General features: G+C 35.2%; 1 long non-coding RNA gene across 1 annotated transcript; it reads right to left on the bottom strand.

Moving 5' to 3' along the window:
- Window positions 1-302: 302 nt before the first annotated feature.
- On the bottom strand, window positions 303-8,210 carry LOC112985404 (uncharacterized). The gene is made up of 3 exons (XR_003259747.2): window positions 8,051-8,210; window positions 5,891-5,929; window positions 303-487 (listed from the first exon to the last, which is right to left on the bottom strand). It is a non-coding gene; the product is annotated as an uncharacterized LOC112985404 (long non-coding RNA).
- Window positions 8,211-17,631: the final 9,421 nt, after the last annotated feature.

Below are 17,631 nucleotides of genomic sequence, written 5' to 3'. Positions count from 1 at the left end.
TAGTTAATACAGCTAGTCTCAGTAGCTTTGCTAAAAGCCTCTGTTAGTTCAGTTCTTAGGAAAAGTCTACATATATATAATATATATATTTATAGCATGTAACTGAAAACATTGTCAGTTCTTCAAAATACAAGAAAAACTCTTAAATGTCTTATATTGTTTCTCAATTCACCATAAATTCTTACTGCTTTGAATAAGATCCTTGAATATAGTTTTCTATTCTCACCAGCTTTCTAACTTTGGCACGCTAAACTGGAAGACACTGCCCCCATTTAGGGTGATAGCTACCTGTACCTGGAGTGAGTAGGCACAGACATGTACACTCTTTCTCCACCATGCACCAGTCAAATGCTCCTCTTTTGGGGCTCCTCTGCCCTGTGGAACTCCTTGGAGGAAGAGGACACTTGGGGTTTGCTTTGGCTTTAGCAGGTTACAAACTGCAAGGTGCAGTTCATCACTTCTCACTCTGATCTGGGTACAACACACACTGGAAAAAAAATCAAATAGTTCTTATCAGTAACTTGTCTTAAAATTAGGGAGACATACTGGTTGGGGTCATTTTCAGTATTCCCCTAAAAATAATGCAATTCAATATTAAATGTTTGAGTAATGGCAAAGAAGTAAAATAAATAAATGTCAATAACTAGGAAAAATTGTAAACGTGTAAGGTAAGACTGACATGATCTTGAAAAAATGACCTTGATAAAATGAAGAAGTAGTCCAAAACAATATGAAGGCATTCTGTAAAGTACAAAGAAATTTACTTAGGAAATAGAAAAAAAAAGTGAAAACATAAAATCCCAAATAACCACCTGGGAAACACTATGTCAAGGAAGGATTCAATGTTACAAATCACAAATGAGCCAATGATGTGAAATAAATTGACAAATTAGATCGCACAGAGGAGAGTATCAGTGTTGGTAAAGATTTAGAAAATATGACCTGTAAGAAGAGCTGAAGGAACTAAGTTTGTTTAGTCTAGAAAGAGATGATTGAAAGGAAGCACAACAGTACTCAAATACACAAAACACTGTAAAAATGAGACAGTGACGGACTGCTTTCCATACGCTCTAGGGGTAGAACAAGATGATACAATTTGCAGCAAGGGAGATTCATATCTGATACTAGAAAATGTAACTGTGAAAATAGTTAGCACTGAATTTGTCTGGGAAGGTAGTGGAATTTCTTTGGAGATGTTAAAGACTTCTTGGCCAGTATACTTGGTCTTGCTTAAATGCAGTGGCATACGTTCAGTCAGAGGTGGCCTGAGACTCCTAAATCATGTCTGTCTTGGAAGCAGCGCTGTCTCTCAGTCCAGGACTCAGATTGCTATGGAAGGAGTCAGCTAGAGCTGTTATCAAAAAAACATCTTAGAACCTAACAGCGTCCCAGGATCAGCCCAGTACCTAACAGGCCCTCAAAATATTGTACTTTTTATATCTGAAGTCCTTGCAGACGTCCTTTCTTTGTGGCTCTCAGCCATACATATATTTTGATAGACTCTCTTTTCAGATTATTTATAGGGTATTTTTGTGGGGAGGAGATTTAAACTCAATGATATTATAAATCAATGAGGTAGTGAAATAGAGCAATGAAGTAAGACTACTGATCATGGAATTTCTTTGTATTCGATTACTGATTAAACATTGCCTCAAGGCTACATTTGTATTGTGATTTTGTGAGATGACTAATCTTTCATTAGGAATATATTAAGGTCTGGTTGAGATCAGCATCTGTGAAGGAGTACTACAAAATAGGTAAGATCAGTTTGCCAGGATCAGCTGGGAAGTGTGAAATTTATCAGGGTAGCTGAAAGACAGACCGAGAAAAAGTAGTTTTAAGTTGTTGGGTTTGTTTGTTTTCCCTCCTGAATTATTTTCTAATTTATGACAACGGGCCACATTACATCACATTTCCCTATTTCAGTTTTCACAGTTAGCATTCAGAAGGGCCCTATCTAATTTATTTTATATATATTTAATTTACAGTGGCTGCACGGAATTGTATTGCAAGCACTATTTCCAACAAAATTTCTTGTATTTTCTGATTCCAGCAGAAATAGCCAGAAAGAACACAGACTCTGTTCATTCAGTTCTTCGAGGCTCTTGTATTCAACTAGATTCTGCTTCTCTGAATATAACATTACAGCTGTTGAATGCTGTATCTAAATAACTGCAAAATCTCAGGAAATTTTAGAGCATCATTACACATAACTATCTGTGTGAAAAAAAATATGGAAAAGAAATTACATGAGCAGCAGGGACACAAGTCACTTCTGAATATGCCTGGCAAACTACTCTAGGGCACTATCTAACTCTTTAAGTACAGCAAGCACGATCCTGGTTGATTAATTTTGTTTACAAGGCTGTGCTTCAAGATCAGAAGAGGAGCAGGTGAGAGGGACCGTTATTGAAACCTGGTCCTCAGCAAATACATATAAGAGAGAAAAAACACCTACAGAGAACTTCCATTGCTTTAATTTGGATATTTGGAAGCCTACTTCTGGCCATCTCATGAAGAGATCAGCCTCCTTCTTTCATTCTGTTCTTTGGAAACTTTAATGCTAATCTTCTTGACAATACAATAAAACAGAAGGATTAAGTATAAAGAAAATAACACAGCAGTACCTTCAAATATTATATGTAAAGCTAGAAGCAGAAATTAGAAAGCTTAGCGACATCTAATTAAATGCATTACAAATATTTACAATTTCATAGGTGCTTTTCTGCTTATTTATTTAAACTTCAATTTTTTGTTGTTATATCCTAGAAGTAAGGTCTTAAGGTAGGATTCAGCTCCAGATTCATAACCCTAAATTTATGTGATTGAATTCAGGTGCCTACAGTGAGCTAGGTATCTAAGCTTCTGTGGTAGTCAACAGATTTCTAACAGCACAGCTAACAAACTTTAGAAAGATATTCAGCTAAACAGATGTAAGTGTTTACTTCAGGGGGAAGTGAATAACTAATTAGAATCCATTTACTGTTTTGATTATATCTCTACTACCTGTAATAGGATACCTCAAGGTACTTAAATTTAGGGTCTACAATATGGAGTTGAATGCTATGCCTAAAGCCAGGTGTTTGAATTTGGAGATTTATCTCATGCTTAAGTGTAGCGACAGTCCTCAAGTCCGGTTTCAGAATAGGACCGGAGATAGATATCAGATCATGAAAGATCATAAATATTATTAGATATCAAGTGTTATCTATTTTTTGTTTTTTTTTTTGTTTTATTTTGTATGTATGTAGTATATCATTTTCTTTGTTCTTTTCTTTTCTTTTTTTTCCCCCTTTTTTTCCAGAATTCAGCTGGAACCAGAAAATAAGCACCTTCCATTATAGCATCTAACTCAAGTCATAACTACACATTTGAATCTGGAGATATTAATCCAGAGTTATGAATGCCAAACCTGAAATTTGAAGGTGTTTGGATCAAATTTCTTGTTTTGATTTTCAGAGGTCACTGATCAAAAATGACTGTGCTGGTTTACCACATATTTAGGAAGAGAAGTTTCTTTCTGTCAATAAAACTGAACTTTCTGTGTTATTCTGGTCTGCATAATATGATGGAGTGTTGCCCTATAGCTGAATAGAAACAGATGTATATGGAGAAAATAACAAAAACAGACACAGATGGTGTATCACATGTATAACTTCTTAATTTATCCCTCTTTGTGTGATACAATTATCCCGGCAAGTAGGCTGTATTCATCCCCTATTCACAGATTCTGCCAGTTCCTGTAGGGACACTTTTCAGCATCATGTTGCAAACTGCCAGGGCAACACACAAGGATTCCTCACCCTGGTGCTGTCCCCTTTCTAGGTCCCTTCCCTGTCCGTTTTGCCCTTTTGTGTTTCTTTTTGAGTAATTGTAATGACAAAGAAAGTAGGATTGTTTTCGTTATTTGTGAGCCTTTGTTTCATCAGAGTATTGATTTGGTTTTCTTTATATAAAAAAAAAAATCCAGTTTCCTATACGTTATTTGCAACTACAGAATCTTTTCTTCATGGGAAAAGATGTTAAGTTTATGTTCAGATTTCATATTTACCTCATGAATTTATACAAACTCAGTCTGCTCTCAATAATGTTGGGTTTTCTCTGAGCTGTGCATTATGAATATTAAAATAGGACTCTGGTTTGAATAGCAAGCTACACAATGTTTCCTCATCAATTTGTAGAGCTGGTTTCCTATGAAAGCCTTAAAGACAGCTTTAAGCTTGTGGAAGTTGTGAATATAACACAAAACACAAAAATAACTCACGTAAGCAATAAAATAAAAGGTATTAGCTACTATATTAATTCAACTCCTGTGCCAGGTGGCTATAATAAACCAATGATGTGTCACCAAACTAGGTACTGGAGAAGAGATTTCTTCTCTGTTATATTTGTCTTCTTACAGGGACTATTCCTATCCAGATACTTGACAGGTATCTGATTCCATTAACACCACAGAGCCATACACTCAGCTGCATTACACTGGGTCAGCTTTGCATAAATTTATGTCATTTTCTGCTTAGTAAAGAACTGGCACACATGATCGAGTAGAAAACATTGAACTAATGTTCATTTTAGGCAAGCAAAAATGTGTAAATATGTTGTCCAGATTTAGTATTTTTAGAAGACAAAAATAATCTCTTGTTATTAAGCCTTTTTCTCAGTTATTATATCTATAGTCTATAACCATAAACTTGTCATTAGTAATTTTTTAACACCAAAAAACATATTGAATGGAGATCAAGCTAAGATGTGGCCCAAGGTAACCTTGCTAGAAATTTTCAATATTCATACATTACGGAATAAAAAACTTTCATATATTGAGTAAAGTCTGCTGAAGAAAGCTTTGAGAATGTTTTTGTGTTGATAGAACAAATTAAATTTGTCTTTATCTTCTTGGCTAGCATATCATTTTGAAAGAGCAAATAAGAGAACAAACATTATTATAAAATTTATTAAAGAAAACAATTCAATCTATATTAACTGGGAATGTTTTTTCTCTCTATGATCACGTTATTATATTACAGGCAGGAATATTCTCAAACTTAAACCAAAGGAGAATATTGAGCTGTTTTGTCTCCTTGTTTTAAACTTTCTCTAGCTTGGTTATTTCACAGAATTCATTCTCTGCTGGTTTCTGCTTCCCTGAAGCTCTCTCACAATGTGCTAGATCTTTCTGGCTAAATCTTTTTCCTCTGGTAATGCTGAAGACAGTGACAAAACTTCATACCAGTACTTTACTCTCTGGTTTTAAGTTTCCAGTTCCCAGTAGCCCTACTTTACCTCTATCCCAACTGAAAACTGCCTACCAAGAACCCACCCATGAATTAGGCATCCATACTTTTGTTTTACATGAGATATTGAGTCTCCTCTTTAGAATTTTGCTCTGTTTCATTGCATGTAGTTCTTTCCAAATTTCTTGTTTAGTTAGGTATTAGACATACTTTGGGTATTTAGGGATAGAAGAGACAGCTATATCCATGCTTGGCCTACAGAAAATTAAAAAATATAATTGAGTGGATTTACTAGAAAGTAATATGCATTTCTGCATTAAGCTAAGACTTCTACTGAAGTAACCATGAAGATGTCAAATATCAGAAATGTAATAATCTTGTTTTCTTTTTCTTCTTTTTGTTTCCTGAAAAGACCTGAAATTCTTGATTATGGATTTGTTAATAACCGTAATTATTTTATTTTCTGTCCCTTTTTCATTACAACAATGAAATGACAAGATGAAATATGCCATCTGCTTTCTTTCAGTTGTCACTGAAGAAAGCACTGTAGAAAAAATACAAGCTTTGTATCAGTGTTGAGAAGCAGTCATCAACAGATGTTTCCATTTCTGGTGACGACAAAACCTAACGCAGACAGCCTTCAGCTCTTGATGACTCACCTCAAGATCCTTTCAGCTAGTAGTATTCTTGTTCCACACCTGATAAAAAACAAGTGAAACCCCTGTAACATTTGAGAGACTGTATTTACCTGTCATTAATATTAGGAAAAATTAGGGAGCCAATTTGCTTTAAGTATCTACCCTAGGCTGCTATTATGAAGTTTGCCTCATCTGGTCAGTATTTTAAATGTACAAATACACAGGCAGCTAGGAGCTTTTTAACTACATCACACACATATAGTCCTAAAGGTATAACTTCAAGTTGGAAGTCTCTTTCAGTTACACTTTGCAGCATGTTCTGTGTTAATTGTCTCTGCAACTTCTTTTCTGGTAGAGAGATGTAGTGTTATGTATTAACATGAAAAGAATCAGTATCCATACACTTGTGATTTTTTTTCTTCTAAAATTCTCTGTTTTGGGTGCTGTATTCCACTGTTTCTTGGAAGGTGATTAAAGCTGCTGTACCAGACAGAGACAGAAGGACCAATAAGGTAACCCTTTTGCTCAAATAAATTCTTTTAAACGTCACAAACAAAATTGTTTCTGATGTTCCTGATAAAACTGAGGTGTCATTTCTTTAACTTTCACTTGATAGAGGCTAACCTTTAATAGTTTCTTCACTGTAACTGCCAGTAAGTGCTTCTCTGTTCTTTAAAATGTAATGTCAACATTGCTGTCATCAGTGATGCCCCTCATTCAACAGCTCAAAAGCTTCCTTTCTACCATACTTATACACTCTGCTAAATGTCCTGATTTTACTAACTTCTAAAAATCATAGGTTGATGATTGTCCTCATCTCCTTTATGTACCAGTAAATAAGATTTTGTCATTACTAGTAAAATGCCATAAGCTTTGTTCTGAGCAGTAGTCAGTGAATGGTCTGAGGACTTGCCTGGTCTTACCTAGGTCAGCACTAATTTCAGCTTGTCTTAGCCTTATTAGGAATTGTCTAGCAACCAGGGAACTATTGCCTAAATTTGTTTTTGTTTAGCTTTAGTTTATAGCTATAACAAGTGATTATTCTACATGAATTCTGCTAGAACAAAAACGAGCAGACAACAGGAAACTCAAGAGATCCCACAGTGTAAAACGAAATCAAAATAGTCAATGAGCAGTCGCTATAGGAGCACAACCTTGGGAATTAGGTAAATCTGATTTTAGAGATAGCAAAGAGAAATGGAAAACTGAATATTTGGAAACCAGTGAAAAGAAAGAGAATGCAAGCGGACACTTTAAGAAAACACATAAAATTAACCAGTTGAGGTTATTTTATAATTATAAAATATTTTTATTATATTTATATTTCTATTATTAATATTATATTTATATTTTAAATTTATATTTTTATTTATACTAAATTTATATTTAGACTATATACCCTGAAATGGACCTAAATCTGAGAAGGAGAAAACTCTACTATTATCATATTCCTCCTGGTGGAGGACTCAAGATACTGATGATTTATTCTAAAGTTCCCTGTTCATCTTAAGGAGCACTGAAGTTCTGGGTTTAAGGCCCCTGAGCAACATGAGAAAAGTGAGCATAACTCCAGGGAAAAGGAATAGACACTAGTAAGACTATGTATAGCAACCTTAACTGTATTATCAATGAGTGTCTTCTGTATTAATTAAGACTATGACTGTAAACGGCCTAATACTGATGACGGTCTCTTGTAAGTTTGAGTGGACTGCTAAGGCATTAGTTGGATTATCAGTAAATTCTTGGCTCTGTGTATAAGGTTTATGCCCTTTAGTCCTCAACAAGATTTAGAATATAACACCCTATCCTCTTTGTTTTATCTTCCTCCTCTCCACCTGTCTTTCCAGTTCACTGTGGGGCAAAATCAAGATGGATCCTGCTCTGTTTGCTCCACAGAGAAATGGGGAAGACCTTTACTGATTCTGCCTACTTTTGCTTCATTGGATGCATTTTAAAATACTACTCCATTTAAAGAACTGAACAGCACTCTTGAGCACTATTTAAGGCTGTTCTCAAGAGCAGCCGCAGTTCCCAACATGCCAAATTCCTGTCTCTACCAATCCTTTTCAGGCAGCCTTTCAGACACCTGGTTTGGCCAGTGTTACAGCATCACAGGTGTTTAGTACCCTTCTGAGCTGCCAGACAAGCTTGAATGTGAAGTTCTGTGTCTTCTGGACTTACTCAGCAAATCATCCTGCTGATGGCACTCAGCTCATAGACAACAAAATGTACTTCGAGTTGGAAAAGCCTTCAAATGAAGGGGTCAATTAAAACTCTGCAGCTGTAGAAGTCAGTGCCTAGGCTCCTTGTGCTGGCCACATGCTCCGACAGGATGTTTCGCAGGTCTAAAATTCAATAACCAGAAAAGAAAATGATTAGTTAGGTACCTGATTTCATTTCTGTTACCAGAAGCCGTTTTGAATGTTCAAACCTAGGTTAGTGCCCTGATCATTTCCAAAGTGGATATAAGGTTAAGATTTCATGTGACTGAATGTGTATGTTGAGTGTACCTTGGTGTCAATACAAAGAGAATATAATTGTGTTCCAACAAGTTTTCTGCCCTGAGTAACTGAAGAACCAGGACTTGAGGCACCCCACTTTCTCCCACGGTTTGGTCTGGATTAGGTTAGTGAGACATGATGTCTATGACAGCTGTTTCTTATGTTTTAGATTTTTATCATTTTTATTGGACCAATATAAATGTAATATTATAAAGGGAAAGACCGTACACTTAGGTAACAGTAACATCAGTTGAAAACAGCTGAAAAATGTTAGTTTATCACAAGAAGACTGGTCAAAAAAGAGGTGAAATATATGGCATCCTCCAAAGAATCACAGGTGTAATTTCTAATTCAAATAATGAAGTTTAAGTGAAATTTTACAAGGCACTGGTAAATGCAGTCTTCATCAAAAATACAATGTTCATTTCTTGTGACTTGGCATCAGGAAGGATATATCCAGATTCACCAAATTAACAAATGATAAGGGCATGGAGAGACTATCAAACAAAGGAAACTAAAATAGTTAGCCTAGAAGCATAAAACCCTAGGAGGGATTCTTTTTTTGTTCTCTAGAAATATACAAAGGAAGATAAACTGTCAGTGCTGACACAAGAAGAAATAGGTATAGAGTAATGATAAACCACATTTGCTGTGGAAGTTTAGTCTGAAGAAACAGAATTTACAGTACAGTCTTCTGTGAGGAGTCAGGAAAATCCAAGATTTTGGCTCTAAGATGAAAATATTAAATTTATGCAGGTATTAATAATGAGGTTGACAGAACAGATGAAAAAGGAGAACAGATGAAAGACGAAATTCCTATCAGATCTGTGTTTTCTAAATCCTGTGTTTCTCTCTGTTGTTCAAAGTAAATTGCTTCTTCCATTTCATTAATACATAACTTTGCTGGAGTACTGTTTTATTTTAACTCAGCAATGTACTTAATGATCTTTCATACTTAGGTCACTTAATATCAAATGAGAAAAAGCACAGAATATGTAAAAAGCCCTCAAACACTTCAAGTGAATTACTCACATATTGTATCAGTCATATGAGTAGAACTTTGCAGAAGCAAGTTCTTAAACAGTTTTTTAAATGAATTAGTGGTGAAGGAGAAAAAGGGAGTGGAAGGACAGAAGACAAAAGAAATAATAAAAGAACAAAATATATTGTGTACTCAATAAAGTTCATTTCCTATTTTAATAAGTACTTCTTACTCAAACTCCATGCACAAGTAAATAAGCATCATTGTGCTGAGAGTTCTCCATTTCTCACATCCAAACAGGGTTCCAAAAAATTGCATTATTTTTGTTGTTGCTGCTGTTATTGTTTTTCCTGAAGGATTTGAAATAATGACATATGCAACGCTCCTGCTGCACTAAGAGTGATCATTGTAAGCTCCTTATCTGGTCATTCATGAACAACTTGCCTGCGTGGAGTAAAAAATAATTTAACCTTTGAATCAGGAAGACTGCCTGTATCATAAAACCAGTATCTGCTAAAGATATCTGTGTGTATATGGTTCACACTGCAGTCTCTTCACCTCAGAAAAAAACCCTCAGGCTAGTGTTCTGCATTTTCCAATTTAATGAGCCTCCAACTCTTGTGTCCTGGCTGGCAACAAGTTGACCATGAGCCAGCAATGTGCCTTTGCTGCAAAGAAAGCCAAATGCATCTGAGCTACACCAGGAGTAGTGTTGCCAGCAGGTCTAGGGACATGATCCTCCCCTCTGTTATGTATGTGTGAGATCACAGCTGGAGTGCTGAGTCCAGTTTTGGGCTCCCCAGTGTCAGAAAGATTTTGACATCCTGGAGCAAGTTCAGTGGAGGCCACGAAGACAGCTGAAGCTGGAGCACATAATATAGTGAGAAGAAGCTGAGAGACCAGGACCTGTTCAGCCTGGAGAAGAGATGGCTCAGGGAGACATCATTCCTATCTACAACTGCCGAATCAAAGAACTCAGAGAAGACGGAGCCAGACTTTTCTCAGAGGTGCGTGGTGATACGATAAGAGGTAAAAAACACAGGTTGGAATATGGGAAATTCTGATTAGTTATAAAGAAAAACATTTTTTACTATGAGGATAGTCAAAACTGGAACAATTTGCACAGCGAGGTTGTGAGATCTCCATCCTTGGAGGTGTCCAGGACGCAACTAGACATGGTTCTAAGCAACCTGACCTGATCAGACCTGCTTTGAGCAGTGGGTTGGACTAACTGATCTCCAGAAGTCCCTTTCAACCTAAGTTATTCTGTGATTTTATGATTCTATGATACAGACTGAGACATTTAATATTTTAGAAGAAATTGCTGTAAATGTGGCATTTTTCTTTTTGAGTACTCTTTTTTTTTTCTTTTTGATTTGTCCTTTTCAACTTTGAAACATGTATTTATCCTGAATGTATGAATCTCTTGTGCTGTTTAAATTAGTTCAGCATGGTGTGTTTTAACTACTTATTATTCATGACACCATTTTATTTTATAGAAAATACTTTTCTCCTTTTCATTTAATTAATGCTTTTGGCTCTTCAGCAGACTTTGTACCTGATGAAGAAAGCTCTGATAAAAAGGTGAATTTATTGTTCTACAGTTCGATTTAAGCAGTTCTGCCTTTCCACATTTATGGAATTTTCTCACTACAGTGTGCAAAAAATAAAAAAGGCCACCTTCCCCTTTTCATGAAATTACAGTGGGATGTAAGGCTCAGCTTCACAGTCAGCTTACTGTGACTTAACAAGTTGTCACACATCTGTGTACATGCTCTTAGGCTGTGGCAAATTATAAGGATACTCAGTTTAGCTTAGCATGCAGACAAAAGCAAGACAAAAAACACTTTCATAGGTTGTTCAGAGATGAAATTGTCATTCTGACTCAGGTACACTATGCATATTCAGCTCTAATACACCATGAATGAAAGAAGTCTTTATAATTATTATCTTCTCTAGGAAAAAAGAAAAGGAAAAAAAAAAAAGGAAGTTTTCAACTCTGACTGGGAAATTCAAGACTAAATCTTAAACACCATATAAAGTGTATTACAGTTCTACTGAAATTTAGCAAGTCATACCAAAGTCTGTCAAGCCTCATTTTTAACTCATGAGAAAATTAGATACTTTTTTCTTCACTTTAATTTCATCCTGTCCTAACAAAAAGAAAATTCTTGCTGGAGGTGATTCTATTGAAGTCATACTTACTGGTATGATCTGGGTAGATGGTTATGCATCAAATAACCGGTTGGAATTAGTTATATTTAGTATTCCACTCACTCTGACAGTGGCAAATCAGTCTTCCACTTCTTATTAGAAAAACTGTTGCTTGCACTGGTGCTTTGATTCTCGTATCTATAACTCCCTCTGGGTCTAGTTTAGTGCAGTCACTATTTAAAAGTTTTATGTCTTACAATTTTACAATACTTCATAGTAAAACTCTGTGTCAAGTATTTGTGTGATATTACAGGGTTAAATGAAATGTGAGGTGTTATAAAGTAATGACTCATCGGGCTTAGAGACAGAAATATAAAAACAGAAACACAGAGTCAAAGCTTCAAGAAAAAAACAGCACTTCCTTGCTTAGACGACTTGTGGTAGTGTTTTCCAAAATATTTGTGGGTAATATGAAAAGTAATAGTAACTATATGACTCCTATAATTTGTAAAATTGCTACTATAAATAGAATGGGTAAAGGGAATACTATGCAAACTACATGGAAGTATCTATCCTAGTCAAACATGGAGTTAGAGATATTGTGCAAAATAAGTAACCTAAAAATTCATTATTAATAGAGCAGAATAAATTTTATAAAATTTGATTCATGGCACTCTTTGAGAGATCAACATTGCAGCTTCCTTCACAGGGAACTTCTACAGAGACGAGATTCTTGCTGAGCAGGATCTGATCCCCAAATTTTGAGGTGTTTCCAATCATTGTCTGAGACTGTCAAATGGTCTAGGCACTGACAGATAATCTACTGGTCTTATGTCATACTTATACTAGGAAATAAGAATGACATCATCTAATTTATTTTCAGCTGTTTTTAACTGTGATTTGTTCCAGGATATTTTCCTTTGGTAAAGTAATTCTTGAGGTTTATCTGTGCAGATAACATGAGCTTCATCACTGCAATATCAGAACAGCTGTCATCAATCACTTCACATACTACAATTCCCAATCCATGGTATCAAGAAGCCCTTTAGCAAAATTATGGACTCATTCATTTGATGTCATTCCTTTGATTTTAATAATACTGAAGGAAAGGTACCAGTGCAAAATGTGCAACATTGAACTTCATGTTTCATATATCAACATGCACAGCAAAAGGAGAGTAATGGATTTGATGTCAGTGTGCAATAAATTACTCATAGCTGTTGAAGAGGATAGGTGTGTCTTTGTCTAAGGTGGAGCTTGGCTCAAAGATCATGAAGGAAGTAAAAATCACCAAATTCCTAAGGTCTCTGTTGCTGGTAGGGATTTTGGACCTTTTTTGCACTGTTTCTTAACTTTCTTACTTAAAAATCATTGTCTTTAAACAGACTATGCAGAGACAAATATTAATCCCATTTAAAATACCATAGTTCTAGTCACCTCTTTGGAGTGACTCTGACAACACCCATAGAGTTAAAATCTGTGTTTATTGTGGAGATCCACAGCATTTTAGGCAAAAACATGCTTGTCTCTGGAAGGAATTTTCATCAATTGCAGAATTTTTAAAATTTTAGCATGTATGTTGCATTTCAGCATAAAAAAAAAACCTACAGGGAATGATATTGTAACCAGAAAATTAAATTTATTTCAAAAAATATCTGTTACATTTGGGAGGAATGATGTTTGGCAGCCCAACTAAGAAAAAGGTTTTTGTATTCAATAACATATCTTTTTTGGAAGAAGAAGTCATTCAAGGTTACCCTATCAGTGGTCTTACATCATTTAAATGTATAAAAATACCATCACCATTAGTCACTGTGTATCTCTTTTCTATATCTCAGAATGCCATTCTGCTACACACATTTGGAAAAATGTTTCATGTTCTAGTCCTTGGAAAATAAATATTTACAAACTTGGTTTTGGAGTACTATAGGGAAAAAATGTGAAAAGAAAAAGCTAAAGAAGAATTAAAGGGATATAACTCCAAAGAAATTGGAAACCTCCCAGCAGTAATCAATAGCTTCAGAATACTGCAAGTTAAAGAGATGATTGTCTCTGATTTGATGAGGCATGTTCTATGTACCAAAAGTGCATCACATAATACTGTGTGTGAAATACCCATGTTGTATGGGTTATTGTTCCCTACCTCTTTTGACCACTCCATTTGAGCCTTATTAGTGCCACAGTTTACTCTTTAGCTATAGCTGACCAGCTCTTCCCACAACTACGGAGTCAGAGAGAAGAAAGGGAAAATATCCATTAAAATAAAGAAGTTTCAAGGTAGTGTACAAATTCCCTAAGACACATTTAAGCATATTGACTACATCTATAGTTTACTCATGTACTTCAGAAACTTAGTATAGATAGTATGACAGGGACTGGGATGGTATTGACGAGAAAGGTATAACGGTGGCTTTTTTTCATCTAAGATTTCCCCTAATCCACGAAAATTCTCTATCAGTGACATGCTCAGTCTTTATGTCACAAAAATAGCAATTTCACTGTGACCTACTAGTTAAGTAAAGGTATAATAAACTTTTTTAAAGTAAGGAAGAGTTTCATGTACTGCATTCAACTTGAAGGATAAAAGAATCATCACAAAAAAACATTCAATGGAGCTTTAATGGAGTCTGACCTTTCAGGAAAAGATATGGTCTGCTTCCCAGCTGGATGCTGGGCTCAGTGACACAGAAGATACCTGCCAGGCTTCACAGTTTCCTAAGATTCAATGGAGCAAATGAAAGATATTGTGAAAAGCAGAGCATCCTTAGGACAACTATCAAATATAGATCTAGTGAACCAAACTAATCCTTGCGAAATTCTGGTACACTTTATCAGGAAATCAGCATTCTATTGCTTTAATTTCATACTCTACTCAGATTCAGGGACTGTTTTATATACTACCATATGCAACATGGTAAAAGTCCTTCATTATGGAATTTGTTGGTTTAGAGGAAGATAGTAAGGTCAGAGTCTGACCCCACTTATCCCAATGTAAATAGGAAATAATAACATTAATCAGTTATTAAAATTTAAAGCATTAAAATTACAGTAAAATATGGCCCATTATTTTTGAGTAAAGGACAAAATATGCTCATTATCTACTTTTGTTTACTTTTAAAATATTTTAATTATGTCTGGAAACAAAAAAGAGATGAAATAATTTTGTGCGTCTTTAATTTAGACAATCAATATCAATAAGGAACCTGTACCAAATGACAGGTTTGGAGTAAGAGCAGTGGAGGCCTGAGAGTCTAAGGATATGAAAGGCAAGATCTGTGAAAGATAATCTTATCTTATTTGTGGATATTAAAATATTGTTCTACTTCAGATATGTTCAGATGTCACACTGCAGCCAGACAATTTATTGTGTTACAATAAGTCTAACTGAGAAAAAAGCTGCAGTTTTAGATTCCCATTTAAGCAATTGAAGGTTGTCAATTGTTTTTGAAGAGCAAAGGAAGAAGAGCCCAGAGCCTAAGGCTGCATCTATATTGCAAAATAAAACACAACCAGGGAATGGACTCAAAGGCTAGACAATTGGCCAAAAGAGAGAGTCCTAACTTTGTAAATTTTAGTTTTATACCTGTCTCTGTTCTGGACCGTGAAAATAAATTCATCTTAGAATTCATCTAGTTCTTTCTCTTACATATAAGGGGAAAACAGGCAGTATTTCTGATGAGGGCATCTAACTGCAAATGTTTACACTAATCAGGTGAATCCTACTAGAAGAATTGAGTTCTATGTCCAGATTCATAGAGGTATTTAGGAGTGTAAATGTATACACTTAGTGCTGCATAAGCATAAAGTCACATCCTTTACATTAATTTTCTTTTTCACTAGTTTCTTCTTTCACCCTTTTCAGTTAATATTGTTAATGCTTGAGCAATAATGAAATTCTGAGTAGGCAGCTATCAATAGCTTTAGGTACCTGAAAAAACGTTTCAGAAACAGAGCTTAGCATTAAAAGACCAAGACATTTAAATTATTTCATTTGAGAATAATTTGTAATGATAGATCTAGAGAATCAACATAATACTATATTCCTTTGGACTATTTCTGGAGCAAGCTGGGAGGAGACATGAAGAAGATGTATATTCTGAAGTCAAAAATTTGCAGATTTGTCTACTTCCCTATTAACTCATAGTTTTAAAGCTGTTTGAATTCCTACTATAAGGAAATTAAGCTTGTGCTTTGTGTTTCGTGATATTGCTTCTTGTGAAATGATTGCATTGATGCTTATAACCCCGTGTAATTCAGCACACTGCGAAAGGTTCAACAAATTAATTTAGATATAGAAAAGAAGTATGTAAAAAAAAAGAAAAAAGAATAAAGCCATGTACAAGTATTTTGTCACAATTTATACAGACAAGCAAATTGCAGTTCCAAAGAAAGGAGATCGAGGGAGCTGGGGTTCTCTGGTGAAGAGGAGGCTGTGGGATGATTTCATAGCAGCCTAAGACTACTTGAAAGGGAGTCATAAAAATGGAAAAGCCAAACTCTTCTTTGCAGTGCCAGATGGTACAGCACAGGGCAATGGCCGCAAACTGTGGCTTAAGCAGTCCATGTTGGGTGCTTTAGGGAAATAATTTTCACTAGGAAGGTAGTGCAACACTGCAGCAGGTTGCCTAGAAAAGTTGTGGACTCTGCACCCACAGACATTTACGAGACTCAGCTAGACAAAGCCACAATCGACCTGATCTCATGCTGGCAAAAAGCCCGCTTCGAGTGGGATGTTGACAGGATGGCCTTCAGAAATCTTCTCAAGCAATAGTTTTTATGTTTCTATGACTATACGTTGCTTATTCTGTGTGATAAGCATCAGAGATTGTTCATCGCTGGTGGTGGCAGTCCAGAATATACTTGCCTAAAAAAATTTTGAAAAAAAGCTAACAGTTTTTAAAACGTAGACTCTTAGAATAAATGTCTATATTTAAAAGCTGCAAACTGTAGCCCTAAATGTTTCTGCTGAGAGTAGTCAAGGACTGGAAAACCTATATACCATTTCCATTTCAGAATGCTTCCATGCATGCTAAAGATGAGATATGCTGACAGGATAGCACAGGATCCCCTATGCTGTCCAAACAGTTTGCTTTATCTGTTCTGTCAATATAGAAAGAATTTCAGTTCCATGGGCTCTTGATATCATATCTTTCAGAAGTATAAATTTAGTAAAAAGAAATGAAAAGAAGGAAAGGTTGTCCAAAGTCAAGGTTGTCAGTGGTTTCCAGTTTAAAGCTGATTTATTCTCTTTCATTAATAGCAAGATCGTACGAGCAGCTAATTCTCTTTCTAAGTACTTTCAAATGGAATCCTTGCACTAGCACTTTATCTGACATAGACAAAAAGCAATGGAGCATATTTCTTCAAGAATGTGTAAATAGTTTGTTTATAAAACACACATATATATTTTGTGTTGCCTGAGCATGAATCCTTCACTAGTTAGCACATGAGTTTCTATCAAAGTCTCAGCATAAAGATAGTGATTTCCAATCTGTACTATTTTTTATGATAGAAAAGTTATTTACATCATACCAATTAAAAAATAGCAATTAAAATTTTAAATTGGAAGTTGATGTTTCTGTACATGCTGCGTTTTACACTGATGTTCTGGAACACTGTATGCTTATGATTGTTTTAGACCATTAGCTTGAAATTATTCTTTAAGAACAAATAATTATTGTGAAGGGAAGTTATTCTACTAATTTGGTTCTGAGCTTTATCATATCTTGAGTTTCTTACCTTTGAATCTCTTTTCTCATTCTCACCTTGTCACCTGATTAGAAAGATTAAGCCATATAAGGCATGGCTGTATGATCCTCAAAGTGCTCTTTGTACATATCAGAATGTATATTCCATATTTCTTTAAAAAGGGAAAATAATATATCTGCAGATAGCACAGACCCCAGAAAAAGTGCATTTTTCTCACTTGTTAGCTGATAGTATACTGACATGTCAATACATTTTAAATGACTATTTACTAGAGTTTTACTTCAGACAAAATTGAGTTCAAAGTGTTGTAATAGTAAAATAGCGGTAGTGAAAAGTCATTAATTAATGGTAACAATACAGTTATTTATGAATACATCTTTTCTCATTTAAAATGCTATAGAGAAAACAAAAATTTT

This window comes from Dromaius novaehollandiae, chromosome 1, assembly GCF_036370855.1.
Source record: "Dromaius novaehollandiae isolate bDroNov1 chromosome 1, bDroNov1.hap1, whole genome shotgun sequence".
Classification (NCBI taxonomy): Eukaryota; Metazoa; Chordata; class Aves; order Casuariiformes; family Dromaiidae; genus Dromaius; species Dromaius novaehollandiae.
Note: the sequence above shows the minus strand (reverse complement) of the source record. Positions and strands in the feature narration are given on the sequence as shown.